Here is an 11,573-nt window from a genome sequence, read left to right on the forward strand (position 1 = left end):
GAGTCCTTTTCTCTAGGTGTGACCAACAAACCCCTAAAACGCAAGAAAGCTCAGAGGAGATGGGCAAGGGTGATGAGCCCACAAAGCCCAGGAAATAACGTATGGTGTGACTGACCACGGCTGTTGCAAAGCAGCTGACTTTTTCTCATCACAAAGGGGACTGGAGGGCAGCCTTTCTTTTAGATAAACACCTATGGCAGTTGAGTGGATCAACCGATGGTGTAAATATTTCTCCCTGAGTCCATTAAAAGAGTGAAAATTTCTCCCTGAGTTAGCTAGACCAGCATGAGGGGGAGCGTATGTCAGCCAAACATAGAGTATAAAAACTAAACAGCTAACAAAAAACAAATTTCAAAGCGAGCAATAGGTTTGAGCTGGCTTCAGCCCACATATTCCTTCCCAGTACCGGGGACGCTCAGCATCGTGACAGTGAGCATATCATAGAGACTGGGAATGACAATCACATTGGTATTGTGATTGAACTGTATATTGCAATTGCTATAATTTCCTAAGTGTAACTTAAATTTGTATTGTGTTTTCACTGTATTACTGTTAAATCAGAAATCCCATGTAACAAAGATCTTTAATATCAAATTTACTTATCTGAACATTATACCCTACACATGTAGAATATCTAAAAAAGCCTGGTTGGAGAGTATTGAATTCTAACGCTAGGCTAAACAGTCTCGGCTCTCTTAGCCTTTCCTTACGTGAGAGATGCTCTAGTTCCTTAATCAGGACATGTAGGAAAGTACAGTGGAGATCCAAACTCTCATATACAGTCCAGACCAACAGTGGTAGGTGAGACAGAGGCTGTCATCCTTGTCTGTGAAGTCACTTATCACAGAAAAAAGATTTGAGATTTAAGAGATGTGTAGGCACTGCTAGTAAACACATCATAAACACGATGAGAAGCAGAGAGTGCTTCAGCATTCAAAGGACCACCTTTGCAGCTGTCAGAGGAGCTCGCACAAAACTACCCAGACTTGTGGCAAGCTGATCCTGGTGAGTTGTTACCACCCTCTGGGGCCTTGCTATATATCCGTCACTCACGCTAGTCCAGGGCAACCAGTTTGGATCAGTAACTCTACAGCTGGTAGGATCATTCTGGATGTTAGTGAGGCTGCCTGCTAGCCTGCCTGTCCGTGTCTCACCCACATCACCAACACCGCTTACGTTGTGGGATCTCCTGCTGAAGGTAGTCTTCCTAGCTTCATGTGATCATCATTTGATGTTCTCCACTAGGCTTCTGTCAGCCACCACCAGTACTCTCCTTTTACAAGCTCTTAAGGGACACAGTGGTTGGCTATAATGGTTACAGCATCTGAGATGTTCCATTCCCCAGGATTGAGCCCAGTGGGGCATCCTCTGAAGATCTGTGGTACCAAGTGTAGCAAATAGTGCTTACCCACTAGGATCCTACGCCATGCAGCTTTCCCTGGCAAAACTATGGGCTATGCACTGTCCTTAATCAGCACCCTCAAGGCCAGGAGTTTCTTGATCAAATCTATATTTGGATGGTTGACTGCACAGTGATGAATTGGACAGACAAACTGGATGCCACAGTCATCAATCAGCTGTATGCACAATCACTGCCTGATGCACAGCCTGGGCTGAGGACACCGGCAAACCATTTCATTAGCACTGGATGCAGAAGGCTCCTTTACGTCCACCCTGGCCTCACTCCCATCCTGTGACCTGGTAACAGAGAAGGGAGACACGTGCCTGTGTCCATCTGTGACCACTGGGCTCAGAAAGTGTTCTGGCTCAGCCTTCATCAAATATAATGCTGCTCTAAATATCTTGTCATTTTTATATCATTGTGCAAAAGTCTTTCACTAGACTTCAACATTTATCTTTATAAAGTGTTGCATGTCCTATATACAGGTTGTACAGGAAAGGCTTTAGCATAAAAAAAAAGAGTTTATGTTCATAGAAGTATTCTGTTGATTGGATTACTTTGGGTTAGAATTAATGTAATATACCAAAAATATGCAGCTTTTTTTAAAACTTGGATCTCATTTGATTTCTACATTGTACTAAGTTCCATTCCATTTTGATATAGTTATTTTCTGTAATTTCATTTATAATTATTTTAATATTAGCTTTGCATATTTCTCCAATTTCTTAAGTAAGAAAAGCAAGATAATTAGGTTATAAATCCCTATAATAAACAAAGCAATCAACACATTCACGTAACACAGTAGTTTTAATACATTTTAATCAGGTGAATGCTGTGACTTTTAAAAGTGTGTATATAGGACTTACTGCATTCACGAGTCATGTGTTGTACACCCATATTACGTGTGATAAGATGTATCACCCTAAAACCAATGGTGTCTTGGTCTATGAGTCTACTTACTCTACTATGAAAGCTGTAGGCCAGAAAAATATTTTTACCAGGGAAGGCTAATCATAATGGTAGGTCTACTGTTTCAGTTGTGAATCTGGATTACAAGAACTAGTACAAAGCATCCTCAAGAGCACTGCTTCTTAAGAACAGGCAAGACAGCTGCATTTATCTCATGCAATAGGGAAACATTAGTCCCATATCTCTCACAAAAAAAGAAATGGCACAGTTCTGAAATCAGGTGAAGAACGGAGATTGTGGGTAACCTGAGCCATAGGTGGTACAGACTCCTGAAAAATCTTCTGGAAGCATCTGAAAAGTCATCTAGCTTTTCTTTTTTAATAAATTAGGGACTTATTATATTTTATTTTTGTTTAGTAATTGTTTTGTCAATTACACTTAGAAATGTTACCACTCTATATCAGTAAAATTCAGAAAAGATTCAAGAGAACTCTGAAGATACATTGCTTGAAGAAACTTTCCAATTATAAAAGCTTTGCCAGTTTAAAGATGGGTGAAGTTAAAAATTATTAATGCCCTTCAAAGATGCATGAGGAACAATGAAATAGTGTTCTGGTCAGTATGAATGGGCAAAGTTCTCTGGTTTACCAGTTGAAAAAAAAAAAAAAAATTGTTGATGGATAGCAGCCAGACTAAAATTAGATGACTTGTAGTTATTATTTAACACATAACCTCTAGTCAGAGATAATTGTGTTATCTTCTGTACTTTGTCTAACCACATAATAAATGACAATTATCTATTCCACATTGAGAATTATTTTAATCTACCTTTTGACCAATAGCAAACCTCCATCATTGATTTCTAGCACATTTTGCAGTACATCATAAAAAAAAAAAAATCTCAGCCTATTTGACCCTGGAAATTACTATAGCCATTTTGAAAGAAGTTTATGCTGTAGCTTCTCTACTTCAGTACCTGAGTCAAAGACATTACTTTTTTCTTTCCCTTATCTTGAGAAGTAGGTTAGAGAAATTAATTTCCTGTACTATTGATCTAGTTCTAATTATTTATCAAGGTGCAATTCACTTACAAGTTGGACTGAAAGCAATCCAGTAAAGGATGAGACAAATTATCCAAAATTTAATTCCAAACTGCAGTTGCAATCAATGATTTATTAATTTTGCTTAAAAGAGATGAAAAGAAATGGGATGGTACATCCTTATATCCCATTCCTGATTGTACACTATACAACTGAAAACTGGGAAGGGAAAGTTGGAGAAAAAAATAGGAAGGTTTTAGAGCAAGTTTGGGGAGAAAGAGATTAACTCAGAATGAATTAATGAAAAGCAGAAATTGCTGCAGAACTTATTAATGCAATGAGCCAGGAAAGCTTCATTTATATTAAAAATCCTTGTTTCAATTAAGTGAATCAAGGCACTAAAAGGCAGTATTTCCCTAAGAATCAGTTTGTAAAGAAATAAATATAATAACAGTTTTAAATGCTATTACTGCATTCTTCCCCCACTGAGGTTATGAGTTTACAGTTTATGACTGTTAAATATCAACTCTGAAGAAACTAAGTTCTGAAGAAACTAAGTTACCAAATACCCACATTACTAACAGTGTATGTTTTAGAAACCTTAAGTGAATGCAAAATGAAACAAAACCAAAAAAGCTTAGTAAATGGAAAGGACTCAATGTAATTATTAAGAAAACCTGAATAACGTAGGTCCATTTTGCTGAACTGGTGAAGCAAGGAGTCTTGCAATACTTGATCCAGCAGTTTGGTACTACCCTGGGTATTAGTTCAACCAGAAAGAAGTTACTTTCTTCCCTGTACATTAATCTGCACAAGAGAGAGAACTGCAGTTACTCTGCAAGAAGAAAGGGGAAGTAGGATTTTTCTCTCCTTTTTATTGCAAGTTACCTTATATTGCCAAGGTAAGCATATAAAATTCAGATTTTGGGAAATGAATAAGAATCCTCACTAGGATATGCAGTAGGACTGCTAACCTGGAATGAGGAGTGATGCTCTGAGAGGCTAACAGAGCCAGTTACATGGGCAGCACACAGATGCCAGAAGAGATACACATTAAAAGCCAGAGAAAAGAGGGAACTGGCAGTGCAGAACAGATTGCAAAACAGATGTAAAGCAGGAAGAATGCACAATGTCTGTGCTCTTGGAAAAAAAATGTCGGGACTGCCATATGAAATGGGGAACCTGTAGCTTTTAAAACAGTCTGTAAGTGGATCCATAGCTTTGGGGAGATATTTCGTCCCCTGCAATAGAGAGGAAACAAAATTTCAGGATATCCATGTTCAGCTTCAAAGATACATTTGAAACTACTTAGCAAGACTTACGGGAGTAAAGGATTTTCCTTGTGTCATGGGCATACCTCTTGATTTTCTTGTTTTCTAAAGGAAGAGTGTCATTCTTTAAGTAAGTCTGATGAATCCCTTGAACTATGTCAGAGATTTTATGAGCAGAGGCTCATATTCTGAAATATCTTGTAATTATTTCCAGGGATTCCACAGCCAAGTGGAACATAATGAATCATATGGCACAGAATAACCTCCACAGTCTTCTATCTTTATTTACTTACGCTTCAAAAAGAACACACACACAAAATCAGCTACATGTAGCAAAATGATGAATGCAGTACTAAGAATCAGCTTTTTTAGTACTCAGCTGTATGAAATGCTGATGCCCTAGATGTCACTTAAGCTATGCTTTATTGTGTCAGTCTTTTTGTGTGCAAGTACTGATAATTCAACAGATCCAATGTGTTATAACAAAATTATAGTCTTTGTGGAACAAAGTGTCAATCACCCTGAATTAAATATAATAGGGAGTAAGAACTTTTCTGATTTCCAAGCTCACAGTTCCTCTTTGGAGTACCACTTGCACGAAGAGGTTTTGGGTTGTGTTTTGTTGCTGTTTTACTTTTTGCTATTCTATCTACACAATTATTCAAAAGTCAGGTGTGCAACATAAAAACTAATCTGTATGAAAAGAAAAAAATGCCTAGAAAACACAGTATATAGTTTTTGAGAAGAAATGTAAACCAGAAGCGTGAGATGAGCAGATTTAACTTATTTCCCTAGGGGCTGGAAGTAACCAAGCAGGTAATCAAAGCAAAAGAACGACCTTCATATTTGTAAGCTATCCTATACATAAAAATAGATGGGTTTTCATATACCTGTCCTGTAGAAAAAGTTATGTGTCCCCACTCTCTCAGACAACTTAATTGGAAGTGAAAACTTTCTCCTGATATGAAAGGGAAAAGGTATGTGTATTGCATTTCTGAGCAAATTGTATTTCTGTACCTTCTCCTGCTTTTTGCAAAAGAGGCTTCCAAGATTTCCTGATACTACTTAGAAAAATATTTAGTGGCTCATAAATTTGACAACTCAGTTTCTTTAGAGTAACGTGACATATTGTGCATTTTCAGTTTGTGGTTTACCATTACAAATGTAGTATCAGAACAGCTTAGGGCTTTTCTAACTTGTATCACTTCTACAACTTACATTACAGCTCCAGTAAGTAGTTACTGCAACCTCGAGAACCTTATTGGTCTCTTCCTGAAATGCTTCCTCTCCCAGAAGGGACAGGAAAGTCAATAGAGAGAAGGAATATGGTTGTCTTTTATTTCTTTTAGGAAGGGAACCAGCAAAGTCATCAAGAATTGAACATATGGAAGAACACTAAAGCATTAGAGAGTCCTCAGCACCCTACTATAGTGCTTGTAAGAGCTCAAAGTTCATCACAAAATGGATATGGAATATTTTGTAATACAGTGGTATCATTAAGAGAAGAATATAAACTTGAAAGGAGCTCTTCCTTGGGACTATTTTCATCATTCTTAAGACACAGATATCATAAAGAACAGGAATTTGCTCCTCACATCTTCTAAAAGCAGTAGAAAAATGTCCCCAAAGAAATGCTTGATTAGCCATCTTAAGAGGAACTTTGCTGAATGTAGAGACCTTGGAAATATATAATGGAAAGAGGAAATGAAGACAGAGAAGAAAAGGTTAGCTAGCACTGTCCGGGGCTTATGCTGTCTTTCTCTGCCTAATGATGAATGCTATTTGTGGGTGAGACCCAAGCTTTTTCAGCACCCATATGTCATGTATTCACCCCAGCTGGCAACTAAGCACCACACAGCCGCTCGCTCACTTCCCCCCCCCACCATGGGATGGGGAGAGGATCAGAAAGGTGAAAGTGAGAAAACTCCTGGGCTGAGATAAAGGCAGTTTAATAGGTAAAGCAAGCACCACACACACAAGCAGTGCAAACCCAGGAATTCATTCCCCACTTCCCACAGGCAGGCAGGCAGGAGTTCAGCCATCTCCAGGACAGCAGGGCTCCATCAGGGTGAGTAACGGTGACTTGGGAAGACAAACGCCATCACTCCCAATGCCCCCCCTTCCTCCTTCTTCCCCCAGCTTTTATCTGCTGAGCATGACGTCCTACGGTCTGGGATATCCCTGGGGTCAGTCGGGGTCAGCTGTCCCGGCTGTGTCCCCTCCCGACTCCTTGTGCCCCCCCAGCCTGCTCGCTGGTGGGGTGGGGGCAGAAGCAGAACAGCCCTTGGCTCTGGGTAAGCACTGCGCAGCGGTAACCAAACCATCCCTGTGTTATCAACACTGTTTTCAGCACAAATCCAAAACATAAGCCATACTAGCTACTATGAAGGAAATTAGCTCTATCCCAGCCAAAACCAGCACACCATACCATAGACTAACGGTGAGGTAAGGAAATAAGTGTTGATTTCTGTGACTGATTCCTGTTCCTGTAAGATGCAGGATAAATGTAAGCAGCTTCTTAGGAGGATGCATTCATTCCTGGGTCTGTCTTTCAGCTCCTCTTTAAATCAGGCATACTGGATCATCACAAGGAGTTCAACAGATCACTGTGCTAGGTTTTGGACAAAACTTTCCCCAGAAGACATTATTGCAATATGCTGGGTGGCCTTTTTCTGTCTTGTTCTTGACATGCACAGGGCTTATCTAGGAGATTTATGTTCCAATGTTGCAATTCTGGCAGATGATATTAGTGATTTAGGAAGGACCTGTTGACGACCTTAAAACTCTTCACTCTCATACTGAAAAATCAATACTGGTGCAACTCTACTGGGGATTTCTGGGTGATTTATTCTTACTAATTAACAAAGTTGCAGCCTCTATTTCCAATTGTTTCCATGGCTGAGATTTCACCTAGTGTTTCTGCATATAAAGAGACATGGCTAGTAGGAAAATAACTGAATGTGAGTGCTGTCTGCTTAGCATGCAGGGCATGTGAACAGCAAACGTGGAGAAATGGAACATGTGCGCATACACAAAACAGCAAACCCAAAACTAATTTAAAGATACATTTCAAAAGGACAATATATTAATATTTAACACTTCCCTAATTATTAACCATGACTAACTGTGACTGTGCTCATATAGATGAGCACTGCTCAATATCAATCAGCTTCACCCAATTTATAGGATATTAACTGGACATATCTTGTGAACAACCATAGACAAAACGCAAAAGAAATCATCATTTCTTGACATTAATGGCAACAAAATTCAAATCATTTAGAGAACAGTCATGCTGCTTAGTCCTTACTGATTCAATTTACTGAATATTACATTCAAAATTATGTGCATTTCCAAAACTGTGTTGGAAAGCTATAATGTAAAATCACATTGTGGTGTGGGTTGTTTTTTTTTTCCCTCTTTAGTCTAGGGGCTGAACTCAAATAATTTAATTTCTTTATTTAATTAACATGGTACAATATGCACTTCCTGGAACAAACAAGTTCACACTGAACTACCTTAACAGATTAACTAAGACAGAAGCCTGGGAGTGCCTATATTTTAATATTGAGTTACATTTTTAAAAGACATCCCTGTGTTCTTTTCTTTTAAATATCAATCTCTTTAACAAATAAACAGAATTTTTCATGGTTTTCTGGGAAAGAACAATGGTATCACCCACTCTATGTTGAACACTGACTTAAAACAGTAGTCAGAAAAATAAGTAAATAATTGTGATGCAAGTTATAATTATTAATGCACAAGAAACTATGTGCTGCAGGGGAAAGCTGCTAAGTTCACATGGTTTAAAACAAACAGACAAACTGGACTTAAGGATATCAGACATACTTATAAATTCACGGGCCCTGATGGGATGCACCCACAAGTTCTGAGGGAGCTGGCTGGTGTCATTGTGAGGCCAATCTCAATAATCTTTGCAGGATCATGGTGATGGGGAGAGGTGCCTGAGGACTGGGGGAAGGCAAACATCACTCTTATCTTCAAGAAGGAGGACCCAGGGAACTACAGGCCAGTCAGCCTCACCTTGATTCCTGGAAAAGCGATTCCAACTGATCCTGGAAACTATTTCCAGGCACATGAAGGAGAAGCAGGTGAATTCCTTCCAAGGGGAAGTTGTGCTTGACCAACTTGATCATAAAATCATTTAGGTTGGAAAAGGGTCATCGAGCCCAACTGTTAACCTAACACTACCAAGCCCACCAGTAAACCATGTCCCTAACCACCATGTCTACACATCTTTTAAATACCTCCAGGGATGGTGACCCAACCACTTCCCCAGGCAGCCTGTTCCAGTGATTAGCAAACCTTCTGATAAAGAAATTTTTCCTAACATCCAATGTAGACCTCCCCTGGTGCAACTTGAGGCCATTTCCTCTTGTCCCATCCCTTGCTACTTGGGAAAAGAGACTGATGCCTACCTCACTACAACCTCCTTTCAGGGAGTTGTAGAGCGATAAGGTCTCCCCTCAGCCTCCTTTTCTCCAGACTAAGCAACCTCAGTTCCCTCAGCCACTTCTCATAAGACTTGTTCTCTATACCCTTCACCAGCTTCATTGCCCTTCTTTGGACACACTTCAGCACCTCAAGGTCTTTCTTGTAGCGAGGAGCCCAAAACCAAACACAGTATTTGAGGCACGGCCTCACCAGTGCCAAGTACAGGGGGATGTCATGGTTTAAGTCCAGCCACTAACAAAGCACCATGAAGCCGCTCACTCGCTCCTTCCCCCTGGCCCCAGTGGGACAAGGAGAAAATATGAAGAAACACCCGCGGGCCGAGACAAGGGCGGGGAGGGATCACTCCCCACTCACGGTCACGGGCAAGAGACGGGCTCGACTCGGGGAAGGAACACCATCAGTTTCACTCACTGCCGACCAAAACAGCCCGAGGCTATCGGGGAGTAAACCCAAGCCCGGGAACACCTTCCCCCCCGCCCTCCCTCCTTCCCGCCTCAACTCCGCTCCCGGTTCTCTCCACCTCCTCCCGCCGGCGGCGCAGGGGAACAGGGGACGGGGGCTGGGCTCCGCCCGCCATACCTGCTCTCTGCCGCTCCCTTCTCCTCGGGGGGAGGAGGAGGACTCCTCGCTCGGCCGTGGGGTCCCTCCCGCGGGAGGCAGTCCTTCACAAGCTTCTCCAGCGCGGGTCCTTCCCGCAGGGCGCACTCCTTCAGTCACAGACCGCCTCGGCGCGGGCTTTACCACACGGTCCCGGCCATCTTGGGGGGCCCCCGCTGCCCTCCGTGGGCTGGGGGACACAGCCTGCCGCCTCACCGCGGGCTGGGGGGGCATCCCCTCCTCCTTCCCTGACCTCGGCACCTGCAGAGGGGTTCCTCTCACACCCCACTCCCCTCACTGGCTGCAGGTTCCCCTTCTCAAACCTGTTCCCCACAGGTGTTACCACTCTCACTGACGGGCTCGGCCCGGGCCAGCGGCGGGTCCCACCTGGAGCCGGGGAAGCTTCTAGAAGCTCCTCACAGGAGCCACACCTGCGGCCCCTACCCTGCTACCAAAACTCCACCCCATAAACCCAAAACACCTATGAAAAAAATATGCCTGAAAAAGCATAAAAGTTACTTGTATTTCAAGAGGAGGCTAGTTGTTTGCTTGTTGCCATTGGCTGCCCTGTATCAAAGTGATGGAAAGCACCAGCTGAACCTCGCTGTGTGCACTTGACCAATAAGCTCAAAAAGAATCTGAAAGAAGTGAATAGTGTCAGTGTGTAACGTTTAACCCGCTGGAACTCATCAAGGCCGTGAGCCTGTAGCTTGGGATTCCATCTAGTAGGACTGCTAGAGGTACAAGTTGTTTCTCCATGCTGAAAGCCTTAACCATAAAGTGCCACAATCCTTTACTATTGCGTGGCTGTCCCCCGTCCTGGGAGCCCAGAGCTTTGTGCAACGTGCCCAGGCACACTGTGTCTGGGGAAATTAGCCACCTCTGAAAGGGATCCACAGAGCCAGCGTGTTGGGCAGGGGACCAAGCAAGTATTCAGCGATGAAGACTGCCGAGTACTTTGAAACTTGCTGTTCTCAAGTACATGACCCTGCCTTGACTGAGAACGTAGCAGGCAAACCTTTCTGACGAGTCCTATTTCCAGTCCTCACAGAAGGGCTTTGGCAGAGATAAGTTTTTATTTTTTTTCTTTAAAGCCTTTATTTAAAACATGAAGACAATCTGTCTGGTTTGTTTTTTGTTTGTTTGTTTTTTTCCCTGCAATGACTGAGGCAGTTATATTCACTCACTCAGGATACGAGCCAGCCAGATGTAATTACTCCTTGAAGGTCCATTAACGCTCGCAAGTTTCCCAAGGCGGGAATAGATACAGACAGTAGTAAAACATTACAGGACAGACATGGATATAAGAGGGGCAATGCAAGCCGTTGACTTCAGGGCTACTCTGGAGGCAAAGCGGCTCACTGGTCCCTGCTGCTATTGACGTAGGGAAAACCAAGCATTCAGTAGAAGTAACCTCTGCCTCCTCCCAGGCTTTCCCTTCCCCACCCCAGGCTTCAGCTGTGATCCCTGGATAAGTAAATCCACGAGTGCACAGCTGGGACACCCTTCGCTCACCAGCTCTGCCCTCTGACGCCTCAAAGGCAGCCCCAAAGGAAGGGGAGGCCGAGAAGTCGCCCGGGGCTCTGAAACTGCTCGCTGCATAGCTGCACGCTCTTTTAAACTGCAGGGGGGGTTAAGCGAATGTAGCACTGAACCACTTCCCCCCCCCCCCCCCCCCCCCCCCCCCCCCCCCCCCCCCCCCCGGTCATGAAGCTTCTGGGGGCAAAGACAGACTCGGCAGATGTGCCAGTGAGGGGTATACGCTTACCTGGAGCATTCAAGGTATCGTGTCATAACCGTGTGCTTCTCACCCGTTCGTATTCTGGAGAAACAAAATTTATATGGGAAACATGCTTAAACATCTCTAAAACCTGGGTG

General features: G+C 42.8%; 1 long non-coding RNA gene across 1 annotated transcript; it reads right to left on the minus strand.

Moving 5' to 3' along the window:
* Nucleotides 1–940: 940 nt before the first annotated feature.
* LOC115340147 lies at nucleotides 941–10,130 on the minus strand. The gene is made up of 3 exons (XR_003922941.1): nucleotides 10,052–10,130; nucleotides 8,878–8,879; nucleotides 941–953 (listed from the first exon to the last, which is right to left on the minus strand). It is a non-coding gene; the product is annotated as an uncharacterized LOC115340147 (long non-coding RNA).
* Nucleotides 10,131–11,573: the final 1,443 nt, after the last annotated feature.

The sequence above is a fragment of the Aquila chrysaetos genome, chromosome 4, assembly GCF_900496995.4.
Source record: "Aquila chrysaetos chrysaetos chromosome 4, bAquChr1.4, whole genome shotgun sequence".
NCBI lineage: Eukaryota > Metazoa > Chordata > Aves > Accipitriformes > Accipitridae > Aquila > Aquila chrysaetos.